At 38.8% G+C, this 22366-nt stretch overlaps 1 long non-coding RNA gene across 1 annotated transcript in view; it reads right to left on the bottom strand.

The window, feature by feature from the left end:
• LOC146441410 (uncharacterized) overlaps positions 1 to 3881 on the bottom strand; it is a 297131-nt gene extending 293250 nt beyond the window's left edge. Inside the window, exon 1 of the long non-coding RNA XR_014849890.1 lies at positions 1740 to 3881. This is a non-coding gene — a long non-coding RNA (uncharacterized LOC146441410). The remainder of the gene's footprint in view (positions 1 to 1739) is intronic.
• Between the last annotated feature and the right edge of the window lie 18485 nt (positions 3882 to 22366).

Raw genomic sequence — 22366 nt, 5'->3', positions numbered from 1 at the left:
CAGAATCCTTGCTACCTCGCTGGCCAGCCTGGGAGAGCCAGCCCCTGCCCCTGCCACTCTGTTTGCCACTCCAAGCTGCCTGCCTGCTTCTCAGCCTGCCCACCATTACCAGCTGCCTGAGGCTGACCTGACCCTGCGCCATAGCGCCACCTGCAGCTGCTCGGGAGTCATCGCACCTGTCCTGCCTGCTTGGGAGCTCAACAGCGCCCCTGCTGCTTGCGACCATGATTACACCACACGGGAAAGTGCTTGGCAGCTCAGGAAGTCATCTGCTATTGGTTTCTGGTTCTATTTGTGGTTGCTATTATTGTTATTTCTTGTTTGTAGGTACTAGTAAAGAACTGTTATTCCTTTTCCCATACCTTTGCCTGGGAGTCCTTGATTTCAAATATTCCCTGTTTCAGTAGTACATGAAAGTCAAGGTTTGATGTTTTGGCTAAGGTACTTGATTCAGACTGAAAAAGATGACTGTTTTCAACCCACCAGTAAACCCTGGGCTAGTCACATAACTTCTAAAAACTCACACAATACCAACTTTACATCAAGATATACTCACTGGAAAGCATAAATATTTTGTCCAGTGTTCTAAAATACCACTCACTTTAGTCTAATATTTCTTGATTGTGTATTTCTCAGAAACTTGGTCCTGTCCAGGAATTTCAATCACATCAGAGGTCAGAATCCTGGACCTCATGATGTCTCATAGTAAATATGAAAAACATGAGGTAGTGCCAAACAACATTGTGCCAATGTCAATTAAGTAACTATGTGAAAATCGATTTTTTGTTGGATGTCCACTAGTGGCTATGTATAAGTAAACAAATTGTGAAGAAGAGCAGAAGAAAAGCAATGTAGGCACAGCGATTATTCATTGGCCAGAAAGTCAGTCAAGACCTGTACAGAAATGACAGATAAATTTTTCCATCTCCTTTCAGTATGATTCATGTTCCATTATTTGCCTCATGACTTGCAGTTCTACTGGATGGCTGTCAGAGACTGAAATAGTTCATGCCTCAAACATTGATATAAAGTTTTGAACAAAAAGTGTATAAAGAAGCTACAATCAAAGAAGCCTCCCTGAAGATACCTGACTGGGACTTTGGACTTGAAGTCAAACTGCTGAGATTAGATAAAGGGAAACCTATTGTTCAATCACCTCAGGCTGAGGGAAAAGCATGCATCCACAAAGGCCAAACCTCAGCCGCACTGAGGATCATCCCTGGCTGAGTATTGGGGTGGGGAAAGGTATGCATACACAAAGGCCAAAGCCGCTAGCTCCACTGAGAATCATCCCTGGCTGAGTTTGGGGTGGGGGCAGAGCACAGCTCACAGAAGCCAGGGTTACACAAACTGGCCCAGTTGTGGAACCCCCAAACCCACCGGCCACATCCACGGGACTTTCACATGAGAGGCAGCTGAGGGAGAGTCACAATCCATCAAAGACCCCCCAAAGTGCTAGGCCTTGCACCACAGGAGCGCACGTGATGCAAGCAGAGTCTGCTGCTAGAGACTGTCCCCTCACCCAGGGGACATGCCCGGACATTGCCCCTGGCCTGAGTGTATATTAACCCAAGCATTCTGTGCTTTTTGCAGGGACCATCACCACCAAGACCAGCTGGAGAGGATCAACGCTACATCGTTGGGATCTACAGATGGTGATATTTTCTTTCTCCCTCTTTCTGTCCCCCCCACCTCTTTTCCTACTTCTCCTTTTCTTTTTCTCTCTCTCTCTCTCATACTTGCTATCAAATATTATTGATTGGCATATGGTCTCGTTTGCACCTTAATTCGGGCAGAGGTATTTCCAAAGAACCTTAATATTTGGATCATAACAATGGCACTGCTTCTTTGAACATGCACAGAACAGGGACAGAAGTTCAAAGCTTATTTTTCGGAATACCTTACCCTAGAATGCAATTATTTAGCTTCCAAGATACTCTAACATTAACATCTGTTGAAACTAGCACAAACAAAACAACCATGCAGATTTAGAAATCTTCTTTTGTTTTTTCACCTAATATTTTTTTGGCTTTCTAGATTTAGTCTGTACATTCCAAAATAGGTTTCAACTCAGATTTCAAATGCAAGAGACAGGACATTTACTGATCCTGATAGCCTGAATGAGATTCTCATGTACTAGATTTATCTCAGTGCTACATGCCAACTCTCTTCTGATGTGACCCAATTATATTTTTTTCAGCCATAGTTACCTTGCTTTGCAAATTCCCCACTGCTCATCAGATTACCAGCAAAACATGGAAGCATCTCCAGGTTTCATAAGTGCCCCTGGTCCTTGGTATTTGCATGCTTACTGTTGCACTTGAACTCCAACAACAGCAAATAGAGATTTATGGACAAAGGCTCTTATTACTGTGTCAAGGTTTGACCCTGGCCAAATGCCAGGCACTTACAACATCTGCTCTTTCTGCTCTCCCCTACTACAGCTATGCAGAAGAGAGGGAAAAAAAAAACTAACACACACACACAGGGTACATGAGTTGAGATAAAGGACCAGTGGGAGGACACACTAAAAAGGGGCAAAAAACAGGCTGAAAATTTAAAGTTGCAAAGTGATTTATTAAGCCAGCAGAGTCGGAGGATAAATGAGAAGTAAAAATAAGCTCTTAAGACAACCATTTGTTCACTCAATCCCCTCCCTCCTAAGACACCGTTTCTCAGCTTACCCCCCTCCCCGCTTCCAACCAACAGCTTGGGGGGGATGGTGGGGGCAGGGTATGGAGGTTTTCTTGGTCAATCCATCACCAAAATTTCTTATGCTATAAACACTGTTTCCCCACTCATCCCCCACCCTCTTAAGACACCATTTCTCTGCTCACCCCCCTGCCTCCTTCCAACCAACAGCACAGGGGGGCAGGGTAAGGTTAAGGGTACTTTTCATTGGTAAGTCCATCAATGAAATTTCTTCCACTGCTCAGGGAGAAGAGTCCTCTGCTTAGCCATGGGATTCCTCCCACGAGAGACAGTCCTCTATGAGCTTCGTTGGCATGGGTCCAATCTCACAAGCAGCAGCCCGCCCAAATCTACTCTCTCATGAGTCCCTTGTCCATGGGGTGCAGACATCCAAGTCAAAGCCAGGCTGTTTCCATCTCTGGAGCAAGGCCTTTCCCTGCACTGGGACTCGCACTGGATCACAGCTTCCTCCAGGCATCCATCCGCTCCTCTGGCATGAGCACCTCCCAATGGGCTGTGGGTGGATCTCTGCATCCCTGTGGACCCCATCGGCTGCAGGGGGACCACCTGCTCCCCCATGGTCTTCACAACAGCCAGCAGAGGGCTTTCAGCTCAGAGCCTGGAGTACCTCCTCCCCCACCTTCTCCACTGACCTTAGTGTCTCCATGAGGTTTTCCCCTCACATATTCTCACCTCCTCCTCCTCCTCAGACTAAAAATAAGTGAATATCCCATTGCTTTGATTTCTTCTTAAATATGTTTTCACAGAGGCGTAACTAATATCTCTAATTGGCCCATGCTTGGCCAGCAGCATGTCCATCATCTTCAGAGCCATCACAAATTGGCTCTGCTGGAGATGGTGAAAACTTCCATAACATTCACACAAAATACACAGGAACCATCCTTTGTGCCACTCCACTGGCAAAAACTGGGCTAAGCAAAACCAGCACATGAACACAGGGGTACATTTTCTCCCAACCCTTCAACCACTTCTTCAGGCCTACAACAACAGCTTTTGAAGGGTTTAAATTTCTCTTAGATGCTAAAGATCCCTTGCTGATGTTCTGGGCTAAGCAAAACCAACACATCCTAAAATAATTTCAGACTCAATCTAACAATAATATTAATCTGCAATTCAGCATTTCCCCTGACCTCCAAAGCCTGTCAAAGACTATGTTGTTTTCTTCTGTCAGGTAGATTTGGGATTTTATAACCTTGCAGTGAAGAGTGTGTTGCTGCAGAACAAGCTTTAAATATGTGGCATGGTTATGTCTCTAAAGCTGCATTGCTTCTGTAATACTTCTAAAGGAAGTATTCTTTTTTCTCCAGACATCCACAGTTTTTGGCAGTCAGAGCATACCCTGGGGAAACAGGGTAGATATCACTCTACTATAAGTAGGAACTTAAGTAGTTCTTTGGCACTACTGAAGCCATGTGCTATGAGTTTGTTCATTATATTGTTATTATATAGTAAATATTTGTTCAAAACAGATATTTACTCTTGGGTAAAAGGAAATTAAAATAACATAGAATATCTTCTCAGCGGCAAGCAAGAAATATGTACTTCATTACTCTGTGGCTTCAGGAAGGAATACATATTTCAATCTACTTCACCTGGCCTTCAAGTACAGCCTGATGCCTAGTTCCTCTTCAAATCAAGATGGAGCTCTAAGGCTCAGTTTCCTTTAACCTCTTTGTCTATACTAATATTGTATGTCTTATTTCAGCATCCTGTCAAGATTTTGTAGTAAGAAAGAAAACAATCAGACACAATACAGTTATTTTGTACTCACTGTCTCAGTCAAAAATAGGTGTGTACTGAAGAGCATGTGAATCAACTGATACAACTATAGAGAAGTCAGCATGAGTACCAATGCTAATTCACCTTACATACAAGTTAATTTGCCATAGTTGGGCGTTTTTAATATTTAGAGTTAGCTTTAACTGAGCCAAGTCAGATACATCCATGTTAAGCTGTCATTTACATCACAAATACACACTCAGTTCTGCTTTGTACTGTTTAAGAGGAAATAGTCACAAATCTGCTGGTGGTATTTTATCAGCTGCAAGTTCCCAGGTGTGCTCTGAGAGGGGACAGGCCTGGGCTACCCTAGGCCAGATGACTGGTTCCAGATACCTCCAGCAGACCCAATGCCTCTCAGCCCTTCAGCCTTGAGCTCCACAGGGAAAGCACAGCTAAGAATGGGCAGAGCACTGCCCAGCAGGGGGGTGCTGAACGGAAAAGGAAGAAACAGATTAAATTAACTTTCCCCAAGTCAAGTCTGTTTTGCTTGTGATAGTAATTAGTATGTGCCTTGAGGCACAATATTTTTTGTTGTTTTGTCCCCCTGTCCAGTTAAGGAGGATGCACAAAAAAGAACAGCTGGATGAGGGTTTAGCAGCCACACAATGTAAAGAAGTATCTATTGGAAGGATTGATTATCTAATAAAATTATTCTTTATTTAAAAGCCAGTGCTACAATACATGTACACATAGAAACAGATCAACAGGTATAGATAACACAATGCCAGTATTGCTAAAATAATTATTTGTTTTTTAAATGATGGGTTTAAAAAAAATTAATACTCAAAGAGTAGAAAAGGGAAGAAACTATTGAAGTACAAGGAAAGGGAAACAGTCTAACAGACTTTGAAATAAGAGGAGGACTGACACCAACAATTACCAAAACATAAGCTTAACTGGAAACTCAGTATTAGAAAGGAAAGCCATTCTTTTGTACTCATGCTCCACAGAGTGATGTGTGCAATTATATTCACGCTTAGTCAGAATAAAAGAATGCCCCATGTGATGCTAATGCCTTCCAGGTTTCTGACAACACAGTTATCAGATCCGTGCCTCAAGAACAATGATCAGCAAGAATACATCTATAAGATTACAGAAAAAAGTCATGTAACAAAGAATAGCTGATTTTCTCTTAAAATTAAATATCTCAGTCAAGTTCACACTATGTAACTCACATAACTAATCCAGATTGGCATGGCTATAACTACTAAGTACTGAACACATCACAAATTAACTGAAGCAAAGCAAGAAAGCTCCCAGTTTGTGGAAAGAAATACAGTATACAGTTAGCCATCCCTATTGCTCTTGTTCTGTAGCAAACAGGAGGAAGAATTAACTATTATATTCTTAAATGAAGCTACTGTGCAGAAGCCTCTGGTCAAAAGTGGCAAATGGAATGTCCTAAGCATTATGCAGATCAGTAGAGACACACAAATCTCAGCCTCAGAAGGTTTACAATTGCCTTGTCAGACAGGCAGATGGGCTCAAACAAAGAAATGTGGGTTGGGAAAAAAAGGTTAACAATAAAGTAAGTGTTTGGCATAAAAGCAGCTGTACTAGATGTGTTTGGTAGAGAAGATGTGAAGCCCTTGCAATAAAGAAAGTCTCCATTTTGGGGATGCCCACTCTACTTCAGGTCATAGAACAAGACAGCAGAGAGTCTCATTGTATACCTCAGATGAAAATGGAATTTGTGGAGCAATTGAAAAGGGAGGATAAAACTCAATAGCTAAAATGCTTTCACTTCCTAGTGTTTGGGAAGGAAGCAATAAACATTTCCTTGCTTAAGATTTATAGCAAGACACTTCATACACTATTAAAAAAGAAATGTCATTCTTCACTGGCAACAGGGTAGATGGGAAGTCACATAGCAATTTATATTAACTTTATTGCATATTTTCACTTTTTAGAGTGGAAATTATGTCCACTATTTATATATTATTTCTCTTCTACTAGTGATTTTTGGTTTACGGTTTTACTGCAAGTACAACAAATTAAAGACGGAAAACACATTCCTCTCTGCATAGTCTAAATTGTTTCCCCTCCTTTGAAAAACTGCAGAAATTTCTTCACAGTACTTCTGATCACTCTCAGTGATTTGATCATGACTTCACTAGGGCCTGCTGGCACTTGCTGTTTTGATCACCATGTAAATGAGGTTACAAGGGCTCTATCCCAGAGAACATTAGACTATATACCTGTATCTACTCGCCCTTCAATGCAAGATCAAGTCTCAGACTCCTGTGTTGAAAACAAGCTGGTGTTGGCCTAGTCTCACCCTTATTTTTGCAAAAGGAGGTCATTGACTTCTGACTCATTTATCAGCTGCTGATGATTTGTTTGTTTGTTTTTCCTTTTGTTGTACCAAATGTTTCTTAGATGTCTGCAAACTTTGTTTTCATTTAGCTTATGTTTTTCTGGAAATGTGTTTCCCTACAGAGGTTTCTGAAGCAGTCATTATCTCTTCTTTCCCAGATCTGTGTGTTTTGGGACACAAAACACAAGTAGTGAGCTGTCTACTGCCAGATGTTGGATATCCTATTATGTGTAGCACAAGGGGAAAATTTGCCCAGAACCACAGATTTCTAAGAACTTAAGTCACTTATTCCAGGAATAGTATTCCTGGTGTACCCCATACTGAAGCAGTGGCCACTGGGTACTATGTTTGTTCACATATGTTCACAGCATGGACCACAGTACCTCAAGCTGTGCATTATTAGATCCAGCCAGTTTCAGTTTATTCACTTACTAAGTCATATTTTATGGTTTTTGTCTGGCATAACTATTCCTTGAAAAGCCAGTGTCCTACATTGTTTCATGTCTGAAATCAACCAGACCTCTAAGCAGTTGGCTTTCTGTGACATCCATTATGCCAACCAGTACTTGCTAATAAAAGTTGAAGGCATTTGACCAAACTTCTATAGGAGGAAAAGAATGGTGGTTCAGTGATGACCAAAACGACATAAATAGACAACACATAAAACAGATAATCTCTTGCTTAGTGTTACAAAAATGGTGTCTGAAAACAATTAACATATGAGTCAACAGTGCTACCATGAAACAGCATCACTTGCTTAACGGATTAATTGAAAATTAATCTGATCCCAAAGATGAAGACAGCTAGAATTAATTCTTTCCAGTTTGTAAACCCTGTTCCTCCCAGCTATGCCTTATAGTCTGGCAACATGTGTATGATATAGCTATATTTTTTTTCAAGTACTAAATAATATGTTATCAATTTTATCTCTCTAAGGTTGAGCCTTGAGACTACCCATTTCAAAGTTATGTATCCTCTGAAGTTACTGTATTTAATTACAAAGTCCTTTGAATAAAGCAGTGATCTTATTTTCATAATACTCTTCTGAAATAAACAAAATCTGCTTATTTCTTGCATAGATGGTGAGGGGAAAGAAACCCAAAGGAAACACCATTTCACACAGGAAGTTTATGACAGAGTTAAAAGCCTAAGCCCAGTTCTCTGCCAAGCCACTGTTTTGAGCCTGAACTTCACAGGCATCCTTTCAACTTCCCTTTTTTAGTCAAAAGTATAGTCTATTTACATACTTAGCATTTGTAATAGTTGAATTTGATCCTAGCCACAGATCTCCCCTCACTCCCTCCATGCGTCCATGACCACACAAACAGGGACAAAATGTTTCTTTTAGATTAAATCAAATTAAGGAACGCCTAAGCATAAATGACCAAGTTTCTGACTTGCTCCAGTGGGCTCTGTCTATGTGGAAATGTGAAACTACATCTACTCTAATATGCTGTGGCAAACAAACCCCTCCCCTCACATTTCTGAAGAAGTAAAAGGTTATGCATACCCATCAGATACAGTTTTGCTCTGATGCCTCACTGTACGATTAGAGTTTTAGTTTAAAAAGTTGACATGGTTCTTTTCCTGTCCTACTTGTTTATTCACACAGGATTGTAGATAATTCCTGTGGTAAACCATTCTTCAAACACTAATTTAAAGTAGCAGCATCCAGTTCTGTTCAGCTACCTGAGGTTTGAATAGGAAAAAAAAAAGCGTGGAGTAGTATTTACTGAAGAAAATAAGGCAAAAAAAAAGACCGGTGATTCAGGACTGGAATTTACACAACTAAAGCACAGCTGTGTAGCAATCTGCCACCAAGAACAGAGAACAAGATCATGTAGGAGTTAAAGCTATGCATTACCATATGGTAGATTGAGAGAACCTGACCCTGACAAATACCTGAAGATTTCTACTTTTTTGCACTTTCAGAATATCCCTATAAATGAAGACAAATGCAACCCAAGGAATAAAAAATATTACTTCTCTCTCTGAAATTGGGAGCTTGCCCCCACATTCTATGAATGAATTTGAAGATAAAAAGTGAACCATGAGAAAATTCTCTGATAAGAGGACAAAAATTCCTCATTTCAAAATTGCTTTTCCCTTGTAATCAAATTCCACACAAAGGCTGTCATAGGAATAACATGACAGCCAGTTGCTCACATGAGAGAATTCATTGCAGGAGTTTTGCCTGGACTCAAAGCCTTCATGTCTTTCATCTACTGCCATTGCTTTGATTAGCTGTTTCTTTTAATCTCAAATTCTGATGGTATCAGATTCATGGAAGCAGGTATTAAGAAAATAATGGGGTTGTGGGGAGAGGATTGCTTGCTTGGGTTAATTTACAATATTCTTTGTTGACTTCAAAATACTTTTATATGAGTAAATTGCTAGGAAATTTTCTGTACAAAAAAATCACTGCTGCTTTGCAAGTTCTTCAGACTGCTGACTGCCAAAAAAAAGTGGGGGTGGAATGGGAGGAGTTCAGCTGGCTAAAATATGTTCCATGGAAAAAATATCTTCAGTAAAACATTAAACATTTTATCCAGTTTAATTCACTTTTTAACTTCTGGAAAAGTAGTCAGTGCTAGTTTTCATTATCTGACCTATTTGTAATGTCCTGAAAAGACCTCTTCTGTGTGCTAAACTAGACTTTTGGCAAAATGAAGTTGATTCCTCTAATGTCTATTGACAGTTGAGATTATTTATATTCTAATATTACTTATATTCTAATAAAAGTCTTTGAATGTTTTCAACATATCCATAGGTAGCAGCTACATGCATGTAAGAGGAGGTGTAGTCTAAGAACAGAGTCGTGCACATACATCCAAGAGGTAAGAAGTTTGTTTACACTGAAACACTACAAATTAAAATTGGGCATAACTTTGGGGATCAGTAGCTGCTTGACCACAGTGCCATATATGGATAATCACAGCTCTTTGACAGATACTTGTCAGTGAATTAAATTAAGCTGGCTAAACCTTTTGCTGATGGCAGGCACCTCTCAGACCTCTTTGACTGCTGTCAAACCATGAAAAAAATCAGCATCAATAATTAAGCTCAACCTGTTGTTAATCTAATACACTACACACCCAATTCAGGAGCTAGGCTGTGAAGGGGTTGGATATCTGTCACATTGAGGAAGCAAAGTAGAGTGGAAGGTGGTATGTGTAGGAGGTCATGAGCAGTAGCAGCCTTCAGGAGAATAGCTAACATGCTGTTAGCTTATTAATTGATACTCTTACTTACTTCAGTAACTTTTCAGTGTAGGCAACAAAGAAATTCAATTTCAGGTCCCGCTTGATAGAATCTCAGGTCCCTGAGAATCTGCTTTATGTCTCAGCTACCCCTCTATTAAACACAGGAAATGTTGTTCTAATATTACTAGGATACTCTAAGGATAATTCCATGAGTGTTTTGCAAAGTGGTGGTAAATTATCAAGAATCAGTGAATAAATCTGGAAGGGACCACAGGAAGTCATGTAGCTCAACTTAAGTGACAAGATAAATAATTCTAGTGCATAGTTAACAATGACCTGACTTCAGAAACAATTCTGATCCTGAGCTGGCAATATGACAAACATCTCTAAATATTGAAACAGTCATTAAAAATTTCTCAAAACTCAGTAATATGAACTAGTGACACTTGCTGGAGCAAGATCAGGATAACATACACACCTTCATCCTCTAAGAACAGGATTCCAGTGACCTCAGTCAAGATATTTTTCTATCTGATGTTTTCTCTACCAGCTATACCATACAGTCAAAAGTGAAGTTCCAGCACTGCAAAATCCAGATTTCATGCTATATATGTGAAAATGTAATGACTATATGGACCCATTATATGGACACAAAAAAGGATTTTACTTGTATACAAGAATTTTAGTCACTAGGATCTACAGGATCTTCTACATGCACTAATGCATGCTGCACTAGAATAGAAAGCTATGAGCAAAAAATAATTTAAAAAACAGAAGAAAAAAAAAGTAAGGTAGGTCCAACAGAGCACAGTGCATGAGAAAAAAGTGACATCAGACAGGGGAAAGACAACTGAGCATTTTTAAAGTCTGAACTCATTGAAATAACATTAAAAGATGAATTGTAAAATTTTTGCATCATTGAAGCAGTTTCAGCCCTATTTAATAAAGGCAGATTGAGTTAACATATGAAAGTACTGCTTGCTTGTATTTTTTGTCAGTATGTGCAAGATGCACAAATCTTTAGATTTAGTTTGCAATTTTTACTGTGTTAATATTAACAAGCTGATGAACCTTAGCTAGAAGCATCAAGATTTAAAATCTGTGCTCTTCCAAATACTCATCTGAGTTTTACAAAGCATAAATACAGCTGAAATATCTTGTAGGATTTCAGATATTTCCAAAGGATCCTTATTGTCTCCTATCAGTCTCAGAACCCTGCTGTTTAGAAACATTAAATGTTTGACCTCATTCTAACACTTTGCTGCGTAGATTTTATCTGTTTAACTCACTGACAGTATCTATTTGGTGCTGTCATCCTCAGCCACAAGGGACTTAGGCTGAAGAATAGTTGTACTTATCTTACAGCAGCTGTTTTGGATTTTTCTACATTTTACAGATTTTTGTGTCTAGTCATACGGTTTCAACTCTTGTTATTTGGACATTTGAAAAGCTTGTCTAGTCAGCTCATTTTTGCCTCTTTTCCTTGCTGTTCTCCATTCTGCACATAAGAGCAGTGAAATGTGCCATTTCATCTCTACCATATTTTGCTGAACATTGCAGGTCATGAATTCAAGTGAAAAAAACATTGCTGACAGAAACATAAGCTCAGTTTGCTCACACTGCATGAAGAAGTAGGTGGGGAGAGTTTATTTTAGCCTTTTACAGGGTACATAAAATGCCAGTGAAGAAATATTCCTTTGGTTTGGCTTTGATGGGGTTCTTTTGCCCAGCTGGTAGAAGCAAGCAGAATCACAAGATTTTGGTTATTTGTCTGAGAAAAAAACAGGTACCTACTGTGCCACAGTCACCCGAGGCAAGGAAAGGATAGGCAGGTGTGACTGGGCTGAAGGCATCTTCATTAAGGATGGAGCCCACATTCTCCACCACAAAAGAGAAATAATACGATTCTGCTCATGGAGTAATGAGACTGAACAGGAAGGAGACTCATTCTTGATATCACATCACTTCAGCTTTCAGCACACATCAGATGTGGGTATATGTAGACTTGGAGAGGTTGCAGAAGGAAGTCCATGCCATTTTCTTTGAGGTAGACTACCTATCTTAAGAAACACTAGTGGGTCTTTAGTATTTGGGCTAAAGTTAAAAACTTTAGCTTTAAAGTTAGAGTGTAAAGTGTAAAATGTGTGTAAAGTTAAAATGTAAAATGTGTGTAAACTTGAAAACATAAAAAGGCGAACAAGGATGAGATTTTTTAAAGTCTATTGCTATATGGGCCCCTCAAATGGGAAAGTTGATATTTCTATTGAAATTCCAGGGCACTAACACTAAGATCTGATTCTCCTTCAGCAGTGTAAGTGAAAATTTCTCCCATTATACATTAGCAAAGGGTGGTAAATACAATGGTTCAAGCTAGAGGCATGGAGAAAAGCAGATGTTAAAAAATGGATACATAAAAACAAAATACAGATTGGCTCACTGAATTGAAGACAAGCTTCAGAAATTAAGGGTCTTCTGAAAATCTAAAGCACAGCCCCACCCACATATCCGTTTATGACAAGAGAGCTCTTGTTCAGCCTTTGATATACAAGTAAACCCACCAGGACTGCAGCCAGCCCTGATGACTTGGTGACTAATTTTCAACTGAAATCATTACCTTTTGGAGGTGATCTGTGTCCCAGACTTGTTCATGACACATACAGAATCAGCAGAAGAATTTGTATGAGACCAAAGTCATTTGGGTCTGGTATCTTGACTGGTTTTCACGTCAACTCTCCATGAGTTATTTCACCTCCTTTTTAATATTTACTGTGCAGCCTGAACACAGGTTTCAGGAACTTGTTGGCTTTATTGTCTTGCTTTAATATATATCTCTAAAACTGACATCTACACAGACGCTGCCAAAATCAAATATTTTTCAACATACAGCTAAATACAAATTTTACCTTTCCCAGGCCACTGAAGAAAAAACAGTGAAAGAGACTTTTTTTCCTCAGCAATTCTAATTAATTTACTAAAATGACATGCACATCCTACTTTAATTACAACATTCCATGATGCCACCCCTGTGCTGATGTATAGTTTTCAATTTTTTCTTTGTGCAAATAGAAAGTAGAGAAGGAATTGATCACTGCAACAAATTCTTAGAATAGTACTACCAAAAAGATGAGGTGGTCACCTTGCAAACAGGAAAAGAAACCTGGTAGTGGTGGGGAATACATTTTTAAAATTTGTCAAATAAGGGCACAGTTGATCAGCTTTAATTAAAGTACCTTTTATTGATTTTCTTGTGGTAGGACCACTAGTCTTGGACTGGTCTCCACCTTGCCTGAACTGCATTTGTTTCTAATGAGGTACTAACATGCTAAAGTCCATGTTCTCACAGTTGCTTTCAAGTGAATTTGGAAGGAGGAGGAGAGTCCTATTGTCACTATATATATAGCACCCAGGGCACATTATTCTTGCAAAAACATTTATCCTGTAAAAAAATTATTGTAATGAAATTTTATTATTATGGCGTAACTAATCAGCTGCAAGAGTAGTAGAGCGGTGGAGGAGACTGGCATTGAAAAGGAGTATTACAGGGAAAACATGTGATTTGATTTGGGGCATTGTTTTCTTGTTTGTACTTTGCTATTATGGTAATCATTTAATTTGTTCTGATCTCTGATGAACTCCACCTAATATACAATCCTGGGGAAGGGCACCCTTTGAAGAACACATTTGGCATAACTTTAACTTCATCAAATGCTCTGGGCCAAATCTGCATATTGGCAGATCTTCAGTGGACCTTAGCCAGTTTATATTCAACTATTTGACCGAGTTGAAAGTTGGATTAATACCATATTCAGTGGTTTTATCCCAATGCAAAGCACATTTGCACAGAACTATCACTCGTAGAAAAACAGTTTTTCTGGGGAAAATAAAGGATGTGAGTGAATTAATTTTAAGAAGTTATGAGGCTGTTTACAAGTAAACAGCAAGACCAACTGCTACTTATAATAAAGAAACATTTTACAATAATAATAATTGCCAGAGACAACTCTAACCCAGTTAATACTAAAATATTAATGCTGCTATCCCCCACAATTGCATTCTGCTTGCTAATGTATAACTGAAGAATCTTCTCACAGAAAATGTAGATGTTTTTGTGAGTCTTCTAGATGCTTCACTTCATCATAGAGTTCTTTCCTTTGTATGCAAGGGGATATTCAAGCATAAAAGCAAAAAAATATAAAGTATCACTTGTGAAATATTTTATCAAATAAAGGCACTTATTATCAAAGTATCATTTTGAATTACAACAATTGTCCTATTGTTTAGAGCTTTTCTTCTCTTACACCTCTTAGTCATCTATTTGGAAAAGAAACAAGGGCAAGGCTTTAATGTCTGTTGTAATCTCACTGCCCTTTTACTGAAATTCCTTAGCTTCTGCTATATCACTTTGAAAATGAAATGTCCAATTCTGCATTCAGGATGGAAGAGCCAACTTTGTAATTTGATAAGGGATCTACATTGTACTACTTTGCAAACTGTAATTCCTGATTGCTGTTGCAGATTGACTAGCTCCTTCCACTGACCTACCTACTGGTGTGCCACAACTGTGAACAGTCAGACAACATTTACAGCCTATCCAAAACTGGAGAGCTGAAACCTTCCTCTGGAGGTTGTAACAAGTGCACTGAATATAAAGTACCACTGGACAAAACACTGTAGTCTAATGGCTGTAATACCATTCCTGCATTAGGCACATATGAGCGAAGAGATAATATGATAATTTTCTGTGATTTTCTTTGCTGGTGGATTTTAACTAATTTCACCAAATGAAGAGTATTACCTAAACCCTTAACACTTTCCAAAATTTTAGTAAATAATTACAAATTAGTAATTAATTTTCATACAAATAAAACTCTCAAATATTTGCCTTCCCTTTTATGAGAAAAGGTTTAATAAAATTCTGCTCACGTTGATATCTCTTATAAGCTGAAATGAACAGTTTGCTTTGAGATTACCAAATTTTAATTTGTAGGCAGTATAGGAAGAAAATCATTCTATATTACCTATAAGAACCAGTTCAGACTGCTTGATGCACCTTGTAATTTAACTTTTATGTCAAGTCTTCACAAAGAAATGCCCATATTTCTGCAAAACTAATTATTTAATAACTTCAAAGACATATTTTTTAAAAAAACTTATTTCCTTAGTTCTCAAGAAAAAGAACTATTAAGATTAACTCAGTCCAAATAGGTTTTTCATCTTCAAAAGAGGCTATAAATATACACCTCTTAAAAAGTAACACATCAGATAGATAGGTGTCACACCACTACCTTATAGAGAAGCAAGCCACATAAAAAAATTTGCTTAATGCACCTGAGAGAAGAGTGAAGCTCAGTAATAATGTTAGAAATCAGAAACCTTTTATATTGAAACTTTCCTACAAAATGCAAATTAAAAAATCTGTTGCTGTCACCTTTTCTTTATTCATTAAGGTCTGATCCCTTGTTTCATGAAGTGAATGGAAATACCTCCACTACAGTTCTAACTGGGAAGCAGATTGGGAAAAGCACCTGAAGACACAATCAGTGGCAAAAGCTTCAACAGTCCACTACCATTTTACCACTACCAGGCAAGTTTGCAGGGGCAGAAGCAAGAGTGTTATTCAATTAGGAGTACTTCTGCAGACATAGCTAGATGAGAAGGGATAAAAATCTCTCAACTGGCAGCTTGCCAAATTGCCTTTTTAATCCTAACACTCGTTCCTATGCTTCCTCTGAAAGAAAAAGCAAGGCTTTTAGAGATGAGCCAATGGGGAATACAAAGATCTTTCATTTTGCTTTTGTCTTGGGGTAATTTGATGATGACACTCTATTCCTGAGTGTCTGCTCTATGCCCAGAAATGTGTCCTGTAGCTTTAAGCTGGGCCCAGGGAAGGAGCTGGGGAGAAGGGGAACTCTGGCATGGGCTTTGTCCAAGCTCTCACTCCTGTGTGCTGGGCTTGCGGAGGAGACTGGTTACATTGCTGCTTTTAGCTAGCTTGGTCTTTGTAAGCTTGGTCTTTGTAAGCTGTTATAAATTAAGTCATGGAGTTGGCTTTCGTAAATAGTTATGAGATATTTGTTATGGTTATTTGTTAACGGTTGTGTATATGTTATGGCTACCTCTATAAATTTGTTTGGGCTAACTGATAATGTTATGGCTACCTCTATAGGTTTGTTGTGTCTAATTGTTAATTTGTTGTGGCTAACTCAAATGTTATGGTTAAGAAAGGGGAGAGCTGGGCAAGCAGCTAACCCATCAGAAGACCCTAGAAAGGACAAGCCAAGGAGGACTAAAGACAATGAGCCGATCAGAGCACCTTAAGGAGGCAGGGTTAGGGGGTTATAAAAACTATATCCGCTAGCCAGAAGGTGTGCCTCTAGCCACCCCCTATGGGCGGCTAAGCACTCAGCACTGCACTTCGCTTTGTGTAATGGCAGACAGCCATTCTAAGCCTCTTATCATTGTTTGTACTATGAAAATGAGTGAATAAATTCTTTCAAAATTTAAGTAGTGAGAGGACCTTTCTCACACATTGTTGCTTTTAGCTAACTTGGTCTTTGTTAGCTCAGGCAACAAGTTTTTCCCTGCACTGAAGTAGCAATTCTTTGGTGTCTTCTGTTGTTTCTTCTTGGACTGCTCATCTTACTTTTTGGTCTGAGATCAGACCCCAATCCCTGGGGAGACAGTCAGGAGCCACCGTAGCAACTCTGCCCCGCCCCAGACCTCGGGAAAAGCTGAACCAACGAAAGAAAGGACTCTAAATTCACCAGCTTTGTCTGCAGGGAGGAGGAGGCCAACGTCAGAGGTCCAGCAAGATCACACCTGTTTTATTCCTCCCCGACCTGCTGCATCGACTCTTCTTCCTTCCCTGAGACAAAGGCCATCCACCATCTTGTTATTTCTTGCCACGTGGTTGACAGAGTTTTTTCCCCTCCCCTGGAATTTTGGGTTTGTTTGTTCTGCTGTGAGTGGGGGTGTGTGTGCATGGGATGTAAAGTTCTGACGATTCAATATCTAACAGATATTAATTTTCTCCCGTGCCATGCAGGCACCTTGTTTGTCAAATAAACAGGTTTGGGTTTTTTTCACTTTCATCCACTAAAAATTTATTTTGTATCAGTGGGAAGGGATTGCTGAAACCATTTCCTTTAGAGGAAACGTTCATTCCAGAGTGTTTTCTCCTAAACTTTTCTCTAGATAGTTGTCTTGGTTTAGAGACAACATTGGAATTGTGCATTTGATCCTCAAAAGTATAAACATTAGCAACGTTGTCCATTGGTGGGTAAAAGTCCTTTCCTGAGCTGTAAGGCTGAACTGCAAGGGAAAAGTATTTCAAGCAAAAGGTTGCACCCAGCATTGGCAGACTTTTATCAATCAGCAGAGCACATGCAGACCAGAGGACTGCACTAACTGGGTTTTAAACTCTATTGATCTCCATTCTAGAACAAACTAAGTCAGCCAAAATTTCCTGGTAGTAACATCAGCTATAAGATCTCATCTAAACACATGGATGACCATCTATGGCTCTATGTGGTCTTTTAAACAAAGTCCTATTGCCATAAAAACTTCTAGCAATGGTGGTTTGGCCTGTCCAATTTTGAAAATTATTTATTAAACTATTCTAAAATTATACAAAATGCTATTCTAACTCCTTATAGCGGATGTCATGACTCAGCTTCTGTGCATGGCTGAGTAACTATAGGAGAGGAGTAACTATAGGAAAAAGTGATCTGACTTCATGGAGCTTCCTGGCAGATGAGAAATTAATCAAGCAAACAATATTAATTCTCCTCTAACTGGGAGCTCAATACAGTACAAAGAAAGCAAATTTAAAATCCAGGAGAGGATTAGGAAAATATCCTCTAAAGACATTGCCATGGATTTAACAGAAAAGGAGAACAAGATGAGGCAGCCTTGAAGTGGATCTCTAAGGGTCTATTATAAAGATTAATAGATACTGAGTTATTTTAACCTAAAACATGTGTATGGCAAAGTGGATGTATAAAAATGAAGCCAGGTCATGAGGCACTGTTGGACAGCTGCAACCAAGGGTAGTTTTTTGATGTGCAGCCATATTTTCGCTAAGAGCAAATTCTCTCCTGGTGCAACTCCTTTGCAACTGCTGTTTGGGCAAATGGAATAATGACTATGCATCTAACACATTGTGGTCTGTAGGGTGTCCATACAGGCAAAATTAAAGGCTTATCTATAACCAGGATATTTGATCGTTTTTTCAGTGACATTGATCATTCTGACTATCAAATCTATCTTCTGAACTTGATCATGGACTTGCACTATCTGCACAAGCACTCTCTTAAAAGCTCAGTAAGAAATGTTTTGTATTAACTGCACTGTTTTCCTCCTTATTTTAACCACAGACTGTACAGACATCTTCTATGAGAGAACGATAAAAATTGTAGGGATGTGGCTCAGACTACATTGCTCTGCTATGGTTTTTTAGATGGGACAAAGATGGAAAAGTTCCTCTTGTGCATCTGCATTTATACTCTGAATCTATCTTCACAGATGAGAGGAGTCAGTGAACAGTAATTTCAATGTTGTGAGCTCACTGTTGAGAAAGCTCACTATTTTCCTGTTTCTTTCAAGAAAAGCAACAAAAGGCAGAAGTCGGATTCTTTACAGAGCATTTCTCTACTTTCCACAAGTTTGCTATACAGGGCACAGGTGAGGAAGAAAAATGTCTACATGCATGAGCAATTTTTGATATTTGTAATTCCATACTTAATATAAAGCGGCTCAAAATATTTGCAAAATCAAATGAAAATATTTAATCTGATCCATGTAGATTGCAAATATAAGCATTAGTAGGGAGCAATACAATCTAAAAAGCCTTTTACTAAATATCAGCTTTTCAAGTTTCCCACAGATTTCCATAATTGTCATATTGAGGTAACAGTACTCTAAAGTCACTAGAAATAGTAAATGTTAAAAGAAACAAGCCATGTGCAAGGATATTCAAACTTTCCAGGCTGAAGTGTAAGAAGAGACAGCTCTTAATACATGAGAGTTTAAAGACACGATTATAAAGACCTGCTTGTACAATTGGGAGCACATGTTGCAGTTTCTTCATTTCAGCATCAATGTACTAAGAAGATACTATGTCTCTTCATAATCCAAATCCATTATCATTTCTGGATGTTCTCATGGTGAAAAAAAAAAAAGCCAACCTAAAAAAAAACTCCACCCAAACCTACCAATCCAAAATACCTACCAAATAATTCAAACAAACCATGCCACAAAACCCTTACTGGACAAAGCAAAAAAGCTGGTCTAGGGAACACCCATTAGCAGCAGATTTAAGTTCATCTAAGCCCTAGGACATTAGAACCACATCACAATTTTTCAATGTTAACTACACATGGAATATGCAAGTTCACAAATGGCTTCTAATTGCACAATAAAATACAAGCATTTTAGAATGATACCATAACAAATATTGCTAGAAATTCACTTACTAGGAGTTATTCCTAGCTAACAGTAAAATTCATTCCAAAATGAGCTATACTAAAGTCTTAAAGGAAAGAAATGTCTGTGTCAGGATATGCTGATGTAGTCCAGGGCAGAGGTTAGTGATACAGTAGCTAAGGGTGATATGCTGTCTCACTCACAATTCTTCATATTTCCCACTGGAAACTTCTAAGTTTAATGTTGAGCAGACGGAGAGAGGTATATATTAGAGGGCCCACGGTGGGGCTGTGGAGGTACAGCTCCCAGCAGAGGGGCACTAAGAGGTCAGCATTCTCCCCAGTAGTCTTCTAGACCCCATTCAGATACTCTTCATTGCCTACATTCACTAAAATCACCTCCATCTTTTCCTGAATTTTAGAAACCAAGTGGCACCATTCAGTTTAAATGTCTTCAACTTCAGAATAAAATATGAATTTACACTGTTCAAAAGAACCATCTCCTCCAAGGACACTGACAGACACAATATGCCCCCTCTTTTCTGTGGAGCAAAAAGTGTCCCTATCACTATGCAATCACTCTGTGTAATCTAAACTAGCTGAACAGCATGCTCAAGATCAGATAATTAGCTCAACATGCCGAAGCAGGTCTCAGGCGCTGTACGAAAGCGCCATCTGCTGGGCAGAGATTTTCAGCTGGCAGCAAAAACATCTGAGGAAACTGGGCATTTTTGGGAAATACTCAACTACCACTGCTGAAAATAGAGATGAAAGAGCTGAAAGTCCTGGGAAGTAAGGGAATACCAGTTAACTAGCCTGACTCCACTGTGGAGAATTTCTTCATGGCTGCTTAATTCTAAAGGCCTTTAAGAAAGAATCAGTCTCTTTCAAACTCCGAAGTACAATTCCAAGTACTGCCAAGAACAAATAGTAAGTTAAATGGAAAAAAAAATTCACAAGAAAGATTTCAGTTTCCATCTTAACCAGCCTCTTCCAACTGTGTTTTCTAAACAACAATAAAGGCAGATGCTCCCAAGGAAATAGACCAAAATAAACTTGGGCACAGCAGTAATTTGATGGCAATTGGGACTGTCAAGGTTCTGAAATTAACTTTGCTTTTGGATCTGTCATCACCTTGCACAGCCAGACTCCTTAAATTTTCCAGTCTTTCACTTCTCTCCATTTCAGCACATACAAAAATATAGTACAGAGCAAATATATGAGCATATAAAAAATTTAATACAATAAATCCATGCATGATAGCTTTGATTCTGGAAGTCTTTTGTTAGCATTTTGGTTACATAAGGAAAACCCAATTCTGTATAAAAGTTAGGCAAAATGACTTCCACTCTCCTCAACGATCTAATTAAATGCCTAATAATTACCCATGTTTAGAAATCATCATATCAGTCAGCAAGAAACCACTGGGAGGTAACAGCAGCCATTGTCTTTCCATTCTCCTGAACCACCTGGCCATTCTACCAGATTATCCACTGGTAGAGCATGGCCTCTACCCAGACTCTCCACTGAACAGACCAGCACTCAGCACTTAAATCTTGAATCTGCACTTAGCTTGCGTTAAAATGCACTGCTTCTCAAACAAAGAGTTCCTGTGAGTTAGTATAATTTCTGTAAGAGCAGATATCCTTCTCAGATATCCTATGTTACGATAAATTCTAAGAAAAGGAAGAATGTATGTAAAACTTCACAAACTGAGCTGGACTATCAGATACAGATATGTTCCACTTGTCTGCGAGAATGCAGGAGAAAAAAATAATTTTGTCCTCTAAGACTTCTTCGTTACAAAACTTTTCTGCCTCTATTACATGTCTCTGAAATAGTAGTTCCTCTCTATTCTCACCTGTTTTCTACCACCAAGCTGTCCAAACTGGAATGAAAAATTCTCCATTCCTCTGGATAACTTACAGCTGTGATGTCAGTGTCACATCGTTAAGTATTGATGAGCATGCCACTGATGGAGTACATAAAGTATACTCAGCTGCTAATTACAGCAAAGAGGACCTTCAGTTTTAATGATAGTTTTTAATGAGACATTGGAATCTATGCCCACAGCACAAATAGGTATCATATGCACAGTCTAGTAAGCGGAACAGATAAACATACAGACATACGTATATAAATTTAATATTAATGTATGCATACAAGATTGCTGATATGGCAGAAAAATAGTATATTAAAATTAATTCTCTTTGGCATTTTATAATTTATATAAAGACATATACATATATACACATGTACATATAAATAAGACATATACTTATGTCAATGCATGCTTATTAAAGATGTTCAGATAACTTTCCCTGATATATTCAAGCAACTTATCAGTTAAGGCAACAGTCATATCTTCTCCTTTAAGGGTTATGTGCACAAATTCTCCTTTAAGGGTTATGTGCATGCCTCATGCAGGCAACATTAAACAGGCAATAAGAGATACTGAGGACAACAACAAAGATGCCTGTAGCATGGCTTCAAATAGCTGGCAATCAGGCAAGTAGAGATAAGCAGATTTGGTAATAGCAAGTAAAAGCATTCTATTTCCTGACTTATATACATGTGTCAGATTTCATGCTCCAAAAGAAAAGCATCACAGTGATTATTACAAACCCTCTAGAGTATTTAAGCTCACACCTTTGCTTAGGCCAATTTAACCCTGCAGTGCAGGAGTCTCCAAGGAAGATACAAGGGGGCTTTATAGTTTTAAAACATGGAATGTTAGAACAGCCCAGGCTGGAAGGTCATATGGCCCATCTTTTTTCATGGGAAAGAACTGTGATGAGATTATCTAGAACTCTGTCCAATCCATCTTAAAACTCTCTACCACATCCCTGGGAAGATTTTTCTGGTTTATTCCCTTCTTAGACATGAATAAGAAAAAGAAAAATGGAAAAAAAATTAGCCATGTGTCTACG

Source organism: Lichenostomus cassidix, chromosome 2, assembly GCF_008360975.1.
Source record: "Lichenostomus cassidix isolate B80296 chromosome 2, HeHo_3.0, whole genome shotgun sequence".
Lineage (NCBI taxonomy): Eukaryota > Metazoa > Chordata > Aves > Passeriformes > Meliphagidae > Lichenostomus > Lichenostomus cassidix.
The sequence above is the reverse complement of the archived record's forward strand: the minus strand, read 5'-3'. Positions and strand labels throughout refer to the sequence as shown.